The sequence below is a fragment of the Sciurus carolinensis genome, chromosome 3 (genome assembly GCF_902686445.1).
Source record: "Sciurus carolinensis chromosome 3, mSciCar1.2, whole genome shotgun sequence".
Lineage (NCBI taxonomy): Eukaryota > Metazoa > Chordata > Mammalia > Rodentia > Sciuridae > Sciurus > Sciurus carolinensis.
Window position 1 is genome coordinate 100,495,049 of NC_062215.1, and position 15,090 is coordinate 100,510,138.

General features: G+C 43.0%; 1 protein-coding gene across 1 annotated transcript in view; it reads left to right on the plus strand.

The window, feature by feature from the left end:
* Positions 1-14,391, plus strand: part of Kif5c (kinesin family member 5C) — a 152,801-nt gene extending 138,410 nt beyond the window's left edge. The window contains exon 26 of the mRNA XM_047544429.1: positions 10,609-14,391. The gene's annotated coding sequence lies outside the window, so the exon portion shown is untranslated. The remainder of the gene's footprint in view (positions 1-10,608) is intronic.
* The last annotated feature ends 699 nt before the right edge of the window (positions 14,392-15,090 follow it).

Consider the following 15,090-nt stretch of genomic DNA (forward strand, 5'->3'; position numbering starts at 1 on the left):
TGTCTGGGGTGGTTTCTCTTTAGAGCAATCCTGGGACATATTTGGAGACAGAACCATCTTGCTTTCCCAGAGCCCCAGTCCTACCATCTCAGCCACATGCAAATGGACATTTAATAGGGAAGAGTTCAATTCCCTACACGATAGGCCCTGGGGCTTCCAGGTGAGAGACCTGGACCTGGCCTCTCCTCTAGAGCACTGGAGTCTTCTAGTGAGACAACTGGGGCAGGTGACTCTGAGCCAGGTCTGGCTTAATTACTTCCATGGACAGGTGAGGTTTGATGAGACTCTCCTGAGCTACCTTTTGTCTGTGGGACTCCCCTCTGCAGCTGATGTTTACAAGGGCATTACCTGTTTGTCAACTGCTTTTACCCGGAGCAGACTGAAGTAGGAGGCAGCTTTAAGTCTCAGAACTGAATATAAAGAAAGAGCCAGATAATAATCATCTCTTTACTGTCTGACCTCAAGCAGGGTTTTTAAGAATTGTACTAATTCAGTAAGTATTTGTTGAGTGAATAAATTGGTAAATGTAACTATACAAAATGTTTACTAATTGGCACATCGAGATTATTTTTACACAAATGACCAATTGGGGAAAATGTAAATAACACATATCCCAAGGAGAAAAAGGGGGAAGGACTATAAACTGATAATAAAATTCATTATTTTCATAACAAGTCAATATTTTCATAATCAAAATCAATAACCCCATAGGAAAACAAAGGACACAAGAATAAAGGATGCTCAAAGTCTATCAAAATAAGAAAAATGAATATTAAAGCTACATTAAACTGACAGAAGAGAGAGGTGACTTTAAGTCTCAGTAACTGAATCTAAAGAGTGAGCCAGATAATACTTACTCTTTTATTATTACTGCCTGACCTCAAGTGAGGTTTTTTTGTTTTTGGTACCAGAGATTGAACCAAGGGGCACTTGACCACTGAGCCACATCTCCAGCCCTATATTATATTTTATTTTATTTAGAGGCAGGGTCTCATTGAGTTGTTTAGCACCTTGCTTTTGCTGAGGCTGGCTTTGAACTCGAGATCCTCCTGCCTCAGCCTCCCAAGCCATCAAGTGAAGTTTTTTTTTTTTTTGCAGTACTGGGGATCGAATTCAGATTCTTGTGCTTTCAAGGCAAGCACCCTACCAGCTGAGCTATCTCCCCAGCCCTCAAGTGAAGTTTTTAAGAACTGTGCACACTTAATCTCCATCCAGCTCCTGTAGCCAGATGCTTTCTCACAGTGTCACAGAGCAAATCCTTGCTGGGAGGGCAGTGTAGTTGAGGGGGTGGAGTTGGACAGGGGGCCTGGCTTCTCTGGTGTCACATCTTCCACATCCTTCAAGTAACTTAACCTGAGTCTGTTTCCTCACCTGTGAAATGGGGAGAATCTTTTACCTGGGTGGTTGGCAGTAATAAGAGGCTTAAATGAGGTTGTGCTTGGAAGCTGTATGGCATATAACAAGTGCTCAGTAAAAATGTAGATGAGCAGTGCAGAACTTGGTGCACAATAATTGGTTGATAAATGTTGGTTTCTATTCTCCTTTATTAGAAATAGGAAAATTTGAAGTGTTTTACCTGTTCTCACAATCACTCCACACTGTTGCTACCAGGCTGTCCAGCACACACCCACTGGGTATCCTTTAATTCAACACAGTTCTAGCACTAACTACCCGGAGATAGCGTCGAACCCCATAAAGTTAAGGGCTCAGTTCCACAGGACTGCCCCCCACTTAGATGCCAGTGGCAAGCTCTAGGTTGTGACCATACTTTGGGCTAATTGGCTATATATTGGGGTTCCCACAAGCCTTTCTCAGGTTCAGGTAATTTGCAGAGTGGCTCACAGAACTCACAGAAACATTCTGTTTATATATACCCATTTTAAAAGGCATTAAAAAGTTACAGATGGCAGAACGCACTGGGCAAGGCTGGGGTGTGTTTGGAACTTTTATGCCTTCAACAAGAGCACATGTGTTCAGCAACCCAGAAGATCCCCAAGCCCTGAGTTCTTATGGAGGCTTCATGACATGGGCATGATTGATGAAATCATCGGCCATTGGTGAACAACTCCACCTGCTGACCCTCCCCACTGGGGACTGCAAGTTCCATCCCTCTTGGTACATGGGTGGTTTCCCTGGCAACCAGTCCCCATCCTGCGATTATCCAGGAGAACCCACCACCCAGCCATCAGTTGTGTGATTAACATACAAATTTCACTGATTAAGTGATTCCAAAGTTGTTATGAAATAGATTTTTTGTATCTCTATAGAAATATAACCATTGAGTGGGGAAGGCCCATGTCTAACTGAGCATCTATTTGGTGCTGCGAGCAGATATGAAGATTTTAAAAAGTAATATTTATCTAAAAGTTATGAGCACTGACTTTTTAAAAAATGACTGGGAATTTGTCAGAGCAGGTTTAAAAAGTTAGTAACCAGTGGAGTGGGGAATTGTAATTGGAAGTGAGGAAATACTAAATCATTTAAAAATAATTAGAGATATGGAATTAGTGTTTAGATAAGATCAAAACCTTTGTGAGATTGTCTTTCCTGATCTTTGGGATCTTGTTCCAAAGTGTCTGCCCTGGCAGAAAATGACCTTGGCTGATGGCTTTTCTCGTCCTGTTTTGAAGCCGGAGTGGCATATTCTTACTTGGGTGATATCTGGAGATCTTTGGGCCTTCCTTCGGCTTCATCTCAGGCTTTAATGGATGTAGTCACAAGTATTTTGGTCTATCCTCAAGGTTTCAGAGCCAGTGGAGATGGCAAGGTAAAAAGTCAAAGAATCCAAGGTGATGCTGGCTTTGCTCTCATCTGGTTCCAATCCAGGGGGGCTGCCCCAGGGGCATGGCCATTTTCCAAGTCCCAGAACTGGACTTGGACCAGAATAGTGCAGCAAACTGAATACATTCAGTTCATAACTGGCTGGACCTAGATTCCAGTCCTGACTCCTGTGCATCAATTGGGCAAGTTGCTTGATTTCTTTCAGCCTCAGTTTCCTTATCTGCTGAATGGAATCAGGCATCCAGAACATTTTCTGTACTTGGTTTAACAGTGGAGGAGACAGAGAAGACTTTGTCCTTATTCAGTGGTATACTTGCTTGGGGGGGGTGGCAAAAAGAATCAAGGTAATTCAAATGGTTGTAAGTACTCTGAAGAAAATAAGAACAGATTAAAGGAATAGAGATGGGGGATACCATTTTAGATGAAGAGGATGCCATTTGAGAAATAATTTCCATAGGGAAAAATGGTAGCCATGCAATAACCTGGGGGAAAGTAGTACAGATGCTGGAACGTCCAGGTGAGAATCAGTGCACTGTTTTGGAGTGATAGGGAGGCTGGTATGGCTGGAGCCAGGGATCTTGGGAGACTATCCTAATTACAGTTGTTGGAAAGGGGTTGGGCCCCAATGAATGAGGCCTTGAAGCCGAGGTGAGCAGTTTAGATTACAATCTGTGCTGGGAAAATGGCGGGCTTTGGGTATAAGAGGAATGGGAATTGGTTCATGATTGAACAAGGCCACTCTGGGCAGGACTCCAGGGAAAGGGTGTGTGTGGGGTGAGATAAGAGTAGGGGCTCACAGAGGGGGCTGCTGTACATGTCCACTTTGGAGGACACCTGTGGTGCTGGTCGAGTTAGTGGCAGCCAGGGTGAGAATCCATCAGAGTTGGTGCAGGTGTTACAGCTAGATTTGCTGTTAGGATTGATCAAGGTAGAGAGAAGGAGGAGGAAGGGAGAGAATCCATGTCCCTAGGCTTGGACCCTAACAACTAGGTGAATAATGGTATCTTTTTAACCATGATAGGGAAATTGGGCAATAAATAGGTTATGTGGGGAAAAAACTTGGTTTCCATTTGGTTTTTTATGCCTCTTTGATGTCCAACTGAGTTCTCCATCCAAGTGGGTGTGTTGATAGGCATTTGGACCCAGGAGTCTGGAGCCCAGGAGAGAGGCTAGGACCAGGGGCCTTAGAGTCAATAGGACCTGGGATCTTGGGGAGGTAATCTAGAGAAATCAGGGAGGGGCAGAGGGGAGTGGAGGGAGGGGAGAGTTAGACCATCAGGGGACTGACAAGTGGGACGATCAGAAAAGGAAATAGCACCAGTGAAGGGGTCTGAGGAGAATATGAGGTGGCAGGACCCAGTGAAGACCCTGTCCTAAAAGGAAGGTTGTCAGCTCTGAGCTTGAGTGAGATGATAACAGGAACTGGGTGGCAAAGGCCAGATAGTAGTGACCTTGGCAGTTTCAGAGAGGGGACCTCAGGCCCAGTTAGCATGACCCAGAGAGTAGGGGTGAGGAAGTCGAGTCTGTGACTGTACAAACACACTGTTGGGGTTTTATTTGGGGAGCAAAGACTTGGAGATGTGAGGCTATAAAATGTGTGGGCATACTTTATAAGTTGGGAGATGTTACAGCTTATCTGTAGGCTGATGATAATGATCCAGCAGAGAGGGGCAGAGTAGAAAGTGCAGATGCAGGAGGTGGTAGATGGGTGTGTGGAGAGGCCTTAACATTTGGTGCTTATTTTCTGGTGCAAGAAAGAAGTCAGATTTTCAGCTAGGAGGGGAGACAGTGCTGCAGGCGTGAGAACAGGAAGGTGTGAAATGGGCCTTTCAGGTAGAGCTGAGTGCTTGTTCAAGGCCCCACACTTGATGTGATGTAGACAGCCAATTAAATATTTGTCCAGCTCCCTGGTTCTGAGGGCCCTGGAGATTGGCTCCCTTTCCTGGCGAGCTTTGACAAGGCAGCGGAGACAAGTTCAAACATGTCCACCAGATGGCGCCAGGGGGGCATCGCTGAAACTTCGACTATTAGACTGAAGGCAGAAGGGCCTCTTTCTTTTTTCTTTGGTTTTTCTGTATTTAGACCATTATGTCTCAAACTTGAGTAGTTAAAAGAAATTTGAAGAAATAAATTCTCAACTGTGGGTATATGTGTAATCATCGTGGCACCGGAGACTGAGGCAAAGAGAACAAGTTCAAAACCAGCCTCAGCAACTTAGGGAAGCCCTGTCTCAAAATAAAAAATAAAAAGGGCTTGGGACGTGGTTCAGTAGCACAGTGCCCTTGGGTTCAGTCTTCAGTACCAAAACACATAAATTCTCACAGGTTCCCAGAGTCAATTTAAATTATTTTTTATAATATTTAAATATTTGCAAATTGTAAGTAATATACGTTTCCTTCTTACATATCTTATACAACTATAAAGTCAAAACAGATTAAAATAAGATCAAAAATTCAAACTGCCCACCTTAACATAGCTTAATGAAAGTTGGTCTTTTGCTGACAGTTAAGAGCTACGTGCAGCATGACCCTGGGGTGCATTGCTGCTTGTAGAGTTTGGCGTGCCTTTATTTCTGTGGCTCATCACAAGGCTCCGTTTTTTCCCACCCTTTCTTTGTTAAAACCACTGCAGAATCACAGCATGCCCTTATGGCATGTTTTCATGTGGCTGGAACACATCATTTTCCTACTGAGTCCAGCTCTTTCTCTTTAGCTTGAAGGTGATGAAAGTCATGGAAAGTTGTGCCAATTCAGTTACAGTAAGAGCAAATGTGAAGCCACAGGTGCCTGGCTATAAGGGGGTCAACTAGATAACTTAGATGTTCATTCCTTGGACCAGTAACTGTCACTGAAGGTTGGCTGTCTCTTTAGGACCTACTCCTTCAGGATCTTTATTGTGAATTGTCAGTGGTTAATATGAATAGCATCTTTAACTTCTTCAGTGGTGGGACAGAACAGACACGGAATGAGGATCTACAGGTTTTCACCACTGTTCCCTTTTGTTGTCACCGTGGCCAACTGTGACTGACAGCTGTGTTTCCAAGCACCTGCTGCACTCAGAATCTTCAGTCCACCCCATTAGGGCCAGGTGCTAGGAATGCACAGATTACTTTCTAGTCCTTGAAGTCTTGTCACAGGAAGCTCTAACCCCCTTAGGGAGATTCTAGATGTACAGCAGAGATAGGAAATTCAGTGTTTTCTAACCTAACACTTAAATCTCAGGTGTCCTTGACTTGAATGTGCTTGGCCATTCCTGTGCATTCACTAACCTCAGCTGAAGCCCTGAACTTTGGTCCACTTCACCTGCTGTCTCTTCCTTCTGTGATCTGAGAGAGCTCCACCCTTCTCTGAACCCCACACTGTCCCTGCCCATCTCCTCCTTTCCTCATTCCACCCCAGGCAGAATGCAGTTCCCTCTCTAAGCACTTGTCTACTGCAACATCAGGGCCCTTCCCGTTTGGGACCTCCATGTGTCCTTGGGTTCAGGCCGAGCTTCCCAGCCTGGCACTTGCTCATTTGTACCCTTGTCTGTTTCCCTCTCTGACTCACTATCTTTCTGTTTTGGTACTTAATACCTGAATGCCGCTTCTCTTGCACCAATGTCCTTGACCCTTCTCCTGGACTCACAAGTCAAATAATACCATATATGAGGAACATGTTGACTTATGTCCATCCCTGAAAGGTGGACAAGGAGTTGCTTTCGGGTTTAGCCCTCAGAAGTAGTGAAGCCCAGAAGCCCCACTGACAGCAGGGGCCCAGAGGGGTCCTTCAGCCACACATTCTGCACATCTGAACGCTGGGCCATTCATCTTGCTGCTACTGTTTGAAAAGCCTATCAATTATTAGTGATTAAAGTGTAAGAATTTGCATATAGGGAAGACTGCAACAGCAGGGGAGCTGGCTGATCATGGGCTCGGGTGGTGCAGTGGGCTGCTTGGGTTTGCATCCTGATGCCTGTGCCTCAGTGTCCTCCTTTGTAAAGTGTGCTCAGTACCTACCTACAGGCTGGCTGTGAGGGATGAACACGTTAACGGACACAAACGGCTTAGACTAGACCCAGCGCGGGCCACAACTGCCCGTGTTGTCCACAACATCTAGCCCACTCTCTGAATTCTGTATTCCAAAGAGGAGGCTGAGCCATCGGGATCCCACAACTTGATGGCAGAAGATGCCGGACCAAGAACTCTGGTTGTGTTGCAGTTTTCAAAGTTCTTGGCCTTAGGACTCTGTACTCTTAAAAAGGACCAATGACATCAAAAGGCTTCAAGATTTGTGAGTTGTACTTATCCATAGGTATCATAAAATTAAAAGTTAAAATACTACAAGATTCATCAAAAAGTGATAGTAAGCCTATATATGCTATTTTAATCAAAAGTAACTATTTAAAAAAACCTCAAAACCTTGGCCAAATGGCACTGCTTTACATTTTTGCAAATGTCTTTGGTGTCTGGCTTAATAGACAACAGCTGGGTTCTCCTAGCTGCTTCTGCATTCTGTCTGTGGCTGTGTGCTGTTTTGGTGCAAGTGCATGAACAGAAGCCGTGTCACTCCAGACAACATTCTTGGCTACTGAACAGCTGAGAAGGCTGTGGCCTGGAGAAGTTGGGATCACAGCACTGACATCATAGGATTGTCTGAGAACTGAATGGGAGACTGTGACAGAGAGGAAAAAGTCCTAGAGAAGTACCTGGCAAAAAGCAGGCCCTCACAAATGGTAAGGTATTAACTAATAACTGGGTTAGGCCTAAAATGAGACAAAATGGGGAATGGAGACATCGCTCAGGGGTTGAATATTTGCCTAGCATGTGTGAGGCCCTGAGTTCCATCCCCACTACCAAAGGGCAATGGGACAGGGGCAAAACTAAACAGAGGAAAAAAAAAAAAAATCCAAAACACACAATGAAGTGGGACTGCAGGGAGAGAGGACAGGCAAGCAGGCAGGCACCACTGAGGTGTGTCCTGAATTCAAAGGGAGACTTGCACAGCACCTGGAAGAAAGAATCCCTCATTTGGTCTGGACTGCTAGACTTAATACTTCATCATGTCCTGCTTCTTAGAGTCATAAATTCTGAACCCCTCAAACAGTTCCTCCAGGGCAGATTGCACCAAAGTTTCAGTAAGATGAATCCAGTCCTGTTTGGCAGTCATGAGAAAAGTACCATGGGTGATTCTAATAATATAGGGATTGAATTATAGAAAGGCAAAAGAAAAGATAAAACTATGTACTGTTTGGATTAAGCTTAAATCCACTGTAAGCAATTGCAAAAGCTAAAGTCAGGGGGTTGGATTCTCTAAATACTTTTTGTAAAATTCTTATATATAATTAGCTTCTTTCTTCAGCCTTCCCCACCCCTTGTAAAGAAAGGATTTTTATTTCCTTCTAAATCTGGTCACACGTTGCTACTCTGAATTGCCATCCTCAGCTTGGCAGAGACTCAGGACCAGTCCACTAGTGAGTCATTTGGTCCAGTCCCCTTTCCTGGGTGAATAAGTTCTCTGAGCATCTAAGTGAGGCTCAACAGAAAGATTCCCCAGCCTCTCTCTTGGATGGGAGAGGCTCTCTGACTAGAAATGGTTTCCCTTGGGGCTAAAAATTTTCAAAATTTATATCCACTTCCTCTACTGAATTGATCAGAGGAGATGGACATCCAGAAAGTGGGGACTCTGGGTGGGAGTTTCCTAGTTGAATTCATTGCCGGGGGGGTATGCTAGAAAGACCCAAGATGGATCCATAAAGATCCTCAAATGGGGGTGAAGAGGAACAGCCTCTTGATGGAAGAGACAAGACGCTGTATGCGTGGGTTCCTCTGCTTTTCCCTTCAGCCGTGTCAAAATCTCAGTTCTCTCTCACTGTCCTTGAAGTGACCAAACTAAGCAGGTTGGGCCTCCTTTGCGGCCCCCCATTTCTTTCACACTGTTAGCCCAGACATGCTGGATCTTGCACAAGGGGAGAGTCGGGGACCCAGATGAAAGGCCTCTGGTAGAAATCGTGTCACTTCATGGTCTGCTGGAGTTATTGAGGCTGCGCTGTGGAGTTTGTGTGTCTAATGCTTGCTGTGTCAACATGGTTTGGCTGCAATCTTTGCATCAAGCCATAATCCAACAATGTAAGGTATGTGCCCAGCACCTCCCGCCTCCAGGCATGCAGGAGACCATCCCCTAACCCCAGGGAGAGTGTGCTCAGAAGAATGAACCTGAAAGAAGTGAACTGGGGATTTCAGTGCCGGTATTCAAAAGGCATTCCCACTGGTTTTCAGCTCAGGATGGATTTTAAATGACAACTAGGACTGTGCTTTTAGATTTTTCATTTCATTTTTTATTTCTGGACCTAACAAGAAGATGGGATCTCACCAGAAAAACTAAATGTTAAATATACTCTTTCCAGGGACTAATGTTTCTCTCTGTGACTTCTAAAAATGACATAATATCACCATGTAAGTTTGCTCAAAACCTCTTGATTAGCCCTTTGTAATTGTGGAGATGATACTGTTAGAGCTAGAGATGGCTCTTACCAAATGGGTTCCCCAAATATTTATTTTTTGTGTGTCAGAGGGGAATTGGTATTCTTAAAAAGAATGTGCTGTTCTCTTTTTCCTGCTCAGTTTCTGTTCTATATTTAGTCTCTCTTTTTTGTCTCACTACTTTGCTCTTGTCTACTTCTACAATCCCTTCTATTCCCTTAATATTTCTATTTATATATATGATTTATATCCTGCTTATTTATGCAAAATATGTGAGGTTGCCTCTGATAGTATAATACACAAATCAGTGAAGCCTTCTAGAGGCGACAGGAAGAACAGTGTATCAGGTTGTGGGGCTCTTTTGAAACCAGAAGAGTAGCTGGCCTCAGTGTCTGGTGTCTCCTGTATCAGGCGATTCCGTTAGTTTTTCAAGGAAGAGGCTCTGGCCACCCCTCCCTCTGTCCCCCAGGACAGTGAGCTCCGCAGCAAACCCACCCACCACATCACAGATTCAGGTCTCAGCTGCTGGAGGAAGTTGAACCTTCCAGTGCCTCCAGCTTACTGGAGGAGGTCCAAAGACTGAAAAAGGTTGCAGGGGGCTGTCCTCCAGGGCAGGACTGGTCCAGTCTCTCAGGAGACATGGCCATGACCAGATGGACCTCTGATGGGAAGGGGAAGGAAATCAAAGGGTCTGCTCTATGGGGAAGCTTCATTACCCCATGGGAGTGAAACTTTCCTCGCAACTGGGAGCTCTTTCTAGAGCCAGCAGGTGGGGGTCGGGGGCGGGTGGGCCAGACCTGCCTGGCAATGCCAAGTGCTGGCAAACGAGCAGCGTTGTTGATCACCCCTTAGGCAGAGGCAGAGCGCTGTGTTACTGCCGTGGCCTTCGGCTCAGCAGATATTACCTTGGAAGAGAATGTCGAGACTGTCGGGACAAAATACCTAAACCAGGACGTAGGAGGCAGTGTTGTCAATCAGTTCGCCATTAGCCACATGTCTACTGAGCACTGGAACGGTGCTGGACGTGAAGAGGGAAGTGAAAAATAGACATCATATTGCAAACATTCACTGGAGAAAAAGAAAAGAGAAAAAAAAAGTATAAGTCTCTCAAGAGTAATGTGTTAATGTCAAGTATCTCCAGATATTGACTTTATGTTGAAATTATTGCATTATACAAAATACATTACTAAAATAATTTGCCTGTCTCTTTCCATTTTAAAATTTTAATAAAAATTAAATTTGTGATTCACTTATTTTTATTGGACAGCTCTGATCTAAAACTCTAGAATTAAAGAAAAATTTCTAAGGAGGGAATTTCTACTATGTTCTCTAATTCCTATGTTCTCTCTTTGGTTCTCTTTCAACAGATCTGACTCCACGTAGCATGTCAAGGACTACATTAATCACCAACTCCTTTATTTCCCCCCTCCTACACAGTTCCCATTTTCTTTTATACTTGCTTACCCCAGCCATCTGCAGTATGCCAGTTTCAGGTATTTTGAGCTGTGTAGAATTTCTGTGTGTACAGATGTGTGCTTGGACTTTTCTCTTTCTGAGAAATCGGAAGCTGATTACAGAAGATCCACTTACTACGCAAAACCACTTCCACTGCCTGGGCCTCCGGGGCGTCGGGTGGTCTCTGGGCGTCCTAGAGCCTCTCTGGCAGTGCACTGTCCCGCCGGAACACCCTGATGTGCCATTCCCTGGAGGGGAACAACCAAGTGCCGCGGAGGCAGGCAATCACACTCTGCCTCAACTGTCTGGTTTCCTGTAATATAAACACATTACTTTATATTTTTAGGGAAAAAAAATGCTGCTATAGGGTTCAAAATTTTCATTCAGAACACTTTTCCGAAAACAAATTACCCCGATGGAGCATTTTGAATATCCTGGTCACATCTTTGGATCTGTAAAATACACCTTTTAGTATGGCACCTGTTAAAATGCAAAGCATATTTCTTCAAGGCAGAAAAACAATCTGACAATAGCAATGTAGAATTTGTTCATTCAAACACATCTATGTAAATGCAAGAAGTCATAAATTCACCTCCAAGCTGCTTGCTATCGAACCTGCAGTGACTAGTCTCTGCTGGCCCAGTTGGTTTGAACTCCATTCCTTCACACGTGTTGAAAATGCTGCAAAGTTGGATGAGTGGAGATGGGGCCACCCCCCTCTTGCTTCCTCCCTGATCCTTCTGGGGAGCTTGCATGGGGGATGGCCTGTTTCTCTAGGGAGCCATCTTAAGCTTGAGGAGGCCTTGCAAAGAAATCCAGCATCATTCCCACAGCTGAAAAAGAAAGCCCTGGGGACGAGGGGGGAGGGGAGAGTAATTGACAAAATTTGTGCCTGTCTATGAATAAGCTGCCATGAAAAAGTTGTTATTTTAACCCATTATTACAGACTGTTTATTTGAATTCTCTCTTAAAGATAAGCTTTATCTTCTTTTAGGCACAATTAGAAGAAATGAGTATAAATGGATTTTTTTACATTTAGCTCTTAGTTTATTCAAATACATCAATCTAGAACTGACTTCCTTACTTCCAGTTGGGCATATTAAAAGGATGCATTTCCAAGTAGTCGAGTTTTCAGGGAAACTGACAAGGATTCAAGTAAGTTGCTCTTGCGTGTTGCTGCTTGTTATGACAAATTTAGGGGAGAGCTGGTGATAACCCAACCGATCTCTGTAAAAGCATCCTACCATATACATGCCCAAGACATGTGGGCTGGCACTGTCCCCCTGCAGCTGTCACCATTGGAATGAAGTATATGCCAGGGGAGGATTTCTCATGGCCTTATGGGTCAAAGGTTTTATGTGTGTGTGTATGCACGTGTGTGTGTGTGCACGTGTGTGTTGTGGTGAGGGTGTGTTAAGGACTGTGCATTGACTTCCAACTCATCTTGTGTAAAATTTCCCTGGCAAAGCTATGCTGCTTAAGTTATATGTTAAATGTTGTATTTGTCTCTGCGTGTTTTGTTTTTGAGGGAAGTGAGGAGGGTGAATTCTATTGAATCATTTCTTTCATGAGGATGACAATTTTGCATTCACTTATTTTATGGTTTTCATTTGGTTTCATTGTCAGTGTCTTCCCAGCATAACTTCTTGATCACTGCTTGCAGCCTGACAGGAGGGTCCTTTTAGGGCAAGTTTTGCAAACATTGTCAGGTAATAACATATGCCACAGATTATAACCTTGCTGTTGATATGTTTGCCTCTGACTCTGGAAACTAAAACACTGGTCTTTGAGAGGATTGCCAATGAAACAATTGTCATACATGTTACTTAACATTGTCCATTAAGCAACTGTACTTCTTTGTGTTTGGAAATTGAGCAAGGGTCAGCAGCTTTCTGTCTCTCTCTCTCTCTCCTCTCTCTCTGCCTTTGTTAATATCTGTCATAAAATAGATTATTTTCGATTCTTTCCAAAGTAATTTTCCTTGGGTGCCCCTTTTCTACTTCTGAAGAATTACTTGGCCCTTTCATGTTTCAAAAAGAAACATTCACTTGTACTTCCACATTACTTGATCTCTATGAGGGTCTTGCAAAATTTTCTTTACTTTTATTCACAGGAGAAGTTGGCTTTAATGTCTTTTAAGGATAATTCTGCTAGTTGCTGATCAGCCAGTCAGTTCACCTAGCTCCAGTCTTTACAGGACTGCTAAGCCAACTTTCTTGCATGGTCCAAAAAGGCAGGCAGATCATTGGAAAGGACTACAGAATTTATTTAAATGGACCCTAGATATTATTTTGTTTAATAAGCCAGTTATTATATCAAGACCATATACTGTTAGGCCACTTTTTAAAAAAATGCCATATTTATGCAATTTTATTATTTTTAGACTTTTGTTCCTTATATTCTAAATGTCTGATCATTCAAGTCTAAGATTGTGTTTTTGGTTATATGTGCTTTTTGCTGTGTGTGTGTATGTGTGTGTGTGTATGTGTGTGCATGTTGTGTGTGTTTATCCTTTGAATAATTTTATGTTTCATGCTACTTCTAGAAAGTTTACTCTTTTATGTTTTGAGAATAGTCAGATGGCTTATACAAATAATTTCTACCTGCAGGATGGTGGATTGCTAAATTAGAGGAATACTGTTTGAGACAGCAAGATTGATGGTTGGGACCCAGAATATATTAATGGCAAATTGATCTGATCAATTACTAGCGAATTCTACATGCACATATCATCTTTTCAAATGCTGTGTGGTTTGCTTTTGTTGAATGGCAGGTGGTAGGCAGGACAATAAGCGTGTTTAAGACTTTTAAAGGAAATAGAATCACATGATTAAGAAAATCAGAATTTATAGAAATACTGGGATAAGTGAAGAAAAGTTTTTCTAGAATGTAGCATCTAGTGACTTGCTGAAGCCTGTAAGTGCTCATAAGGAAGTGATGTTCCTGTTGAAGCAAAACCAAGACATCACCAGGACTCCAGGGGAACTTTTCAGCTCCTCTTTTCTGTAGGAATAACTGAAAGCAAATAAAAGCTCCTAACAGTCCCCTCTTTTGTGCATATGTTTTAGCAGGGCAGGAGCTATTTGGACTCTAGATACAGGACTCACTGGGGAAGTTTTTAATTGGTAGAGGTCAGGGGCGAATTCACTTAATTGTCCCACCCTGAGTGTCTTAAGCAAATGAAAGGAACCATCATAGTCCAAAATTGCTTCATTTAACACAATTTAGACTTTTGAAAAAAAAGTATTGAATAAGGGCCAGGTAACTGCTGAAGGAAGCATCAGTCCATGAAATCTGCTTACTTAAAAATTGTGTATCAATTTTAAATACTTTTCATTGTGTGTAAACACAAGGGGAATAGGGCATTCTGTAGAATTACACGTCTAGTTTGTAAAGTGTGTCACGTGTACTGCAGATGTGTGTTTTTTGGGCTTTATGTATCTGTACAGTAGCTTTCATTTAAAAAAAAATGTGTGGACAAACTTGTTTTGGTGGTTTGAGGGGGAGATGGCAGTTTGTATCAATTAACAAAGCCACACAATACCTGCCACAAAAGATCCAGAAGTAACCCTCCCCTGGCCTGTGGAAAATTTTGGTTATCTCCTAGGTTCTAAAATGAAGACGTATGGATATTCTGGCAGACTGCATGTTGTACAATTTGAAAAATACTAAAAGTGGACAATAAAACTGAATTAAACTTTGTCGGGTCTGTTTTTCCTTATCTGGGTCACCCTAGAGACCTCTCATTGAAGGCACCAGGATCCCTGTGTTAGGATGAATCATTTTCTGGCCTCACAGAAGTTCATTTCAAGAGAGTAGCTGTCCAATGAGCAGCATGAATGAAGTCAACCTTGTTTGAATACCTACTTTAAATTTTTTCTTTCATTGAGGTACTAAAAATTTGACATTTGTTCCCTCAATTCTGAAAAGATAGCTGTGCATTTTTAAAACGTTTCTTCTTGACTTTTTATAAGTAGGATTGAATCAAAGCTCAGTAGACCACTGAATTGGCTGAATTTCTTCCTGCCTGGAAAACACACTTATTCTAATGGTAGATCGTAGAGCACGGGCAGCCTTCATCTAATGAGTTGGAGCCCTGTATATGTTGAAAGATTACTGGCAACTTTTGAGAATGATTGGGCAAGTGTGTTCCTGTTTAACCTACTGATTCTTAGTATTAAGGTATAGATCTGAGCTTATGAGAAGACATCAAAGTTGAGAACAGCAATGGCAGGACACAGGATTATATTTTTATCTGATTTCTTAACCAGAAGACTTCCCTGCCTCAGGTCACTGGAACCATGTGACCATGCATAGCACTGTGTGTGTAAAGCATCCTTGTTCTCAATTTTTTTTGGTTTGGTTAATGGTGCATGAGAGCCAGACAATAAGCC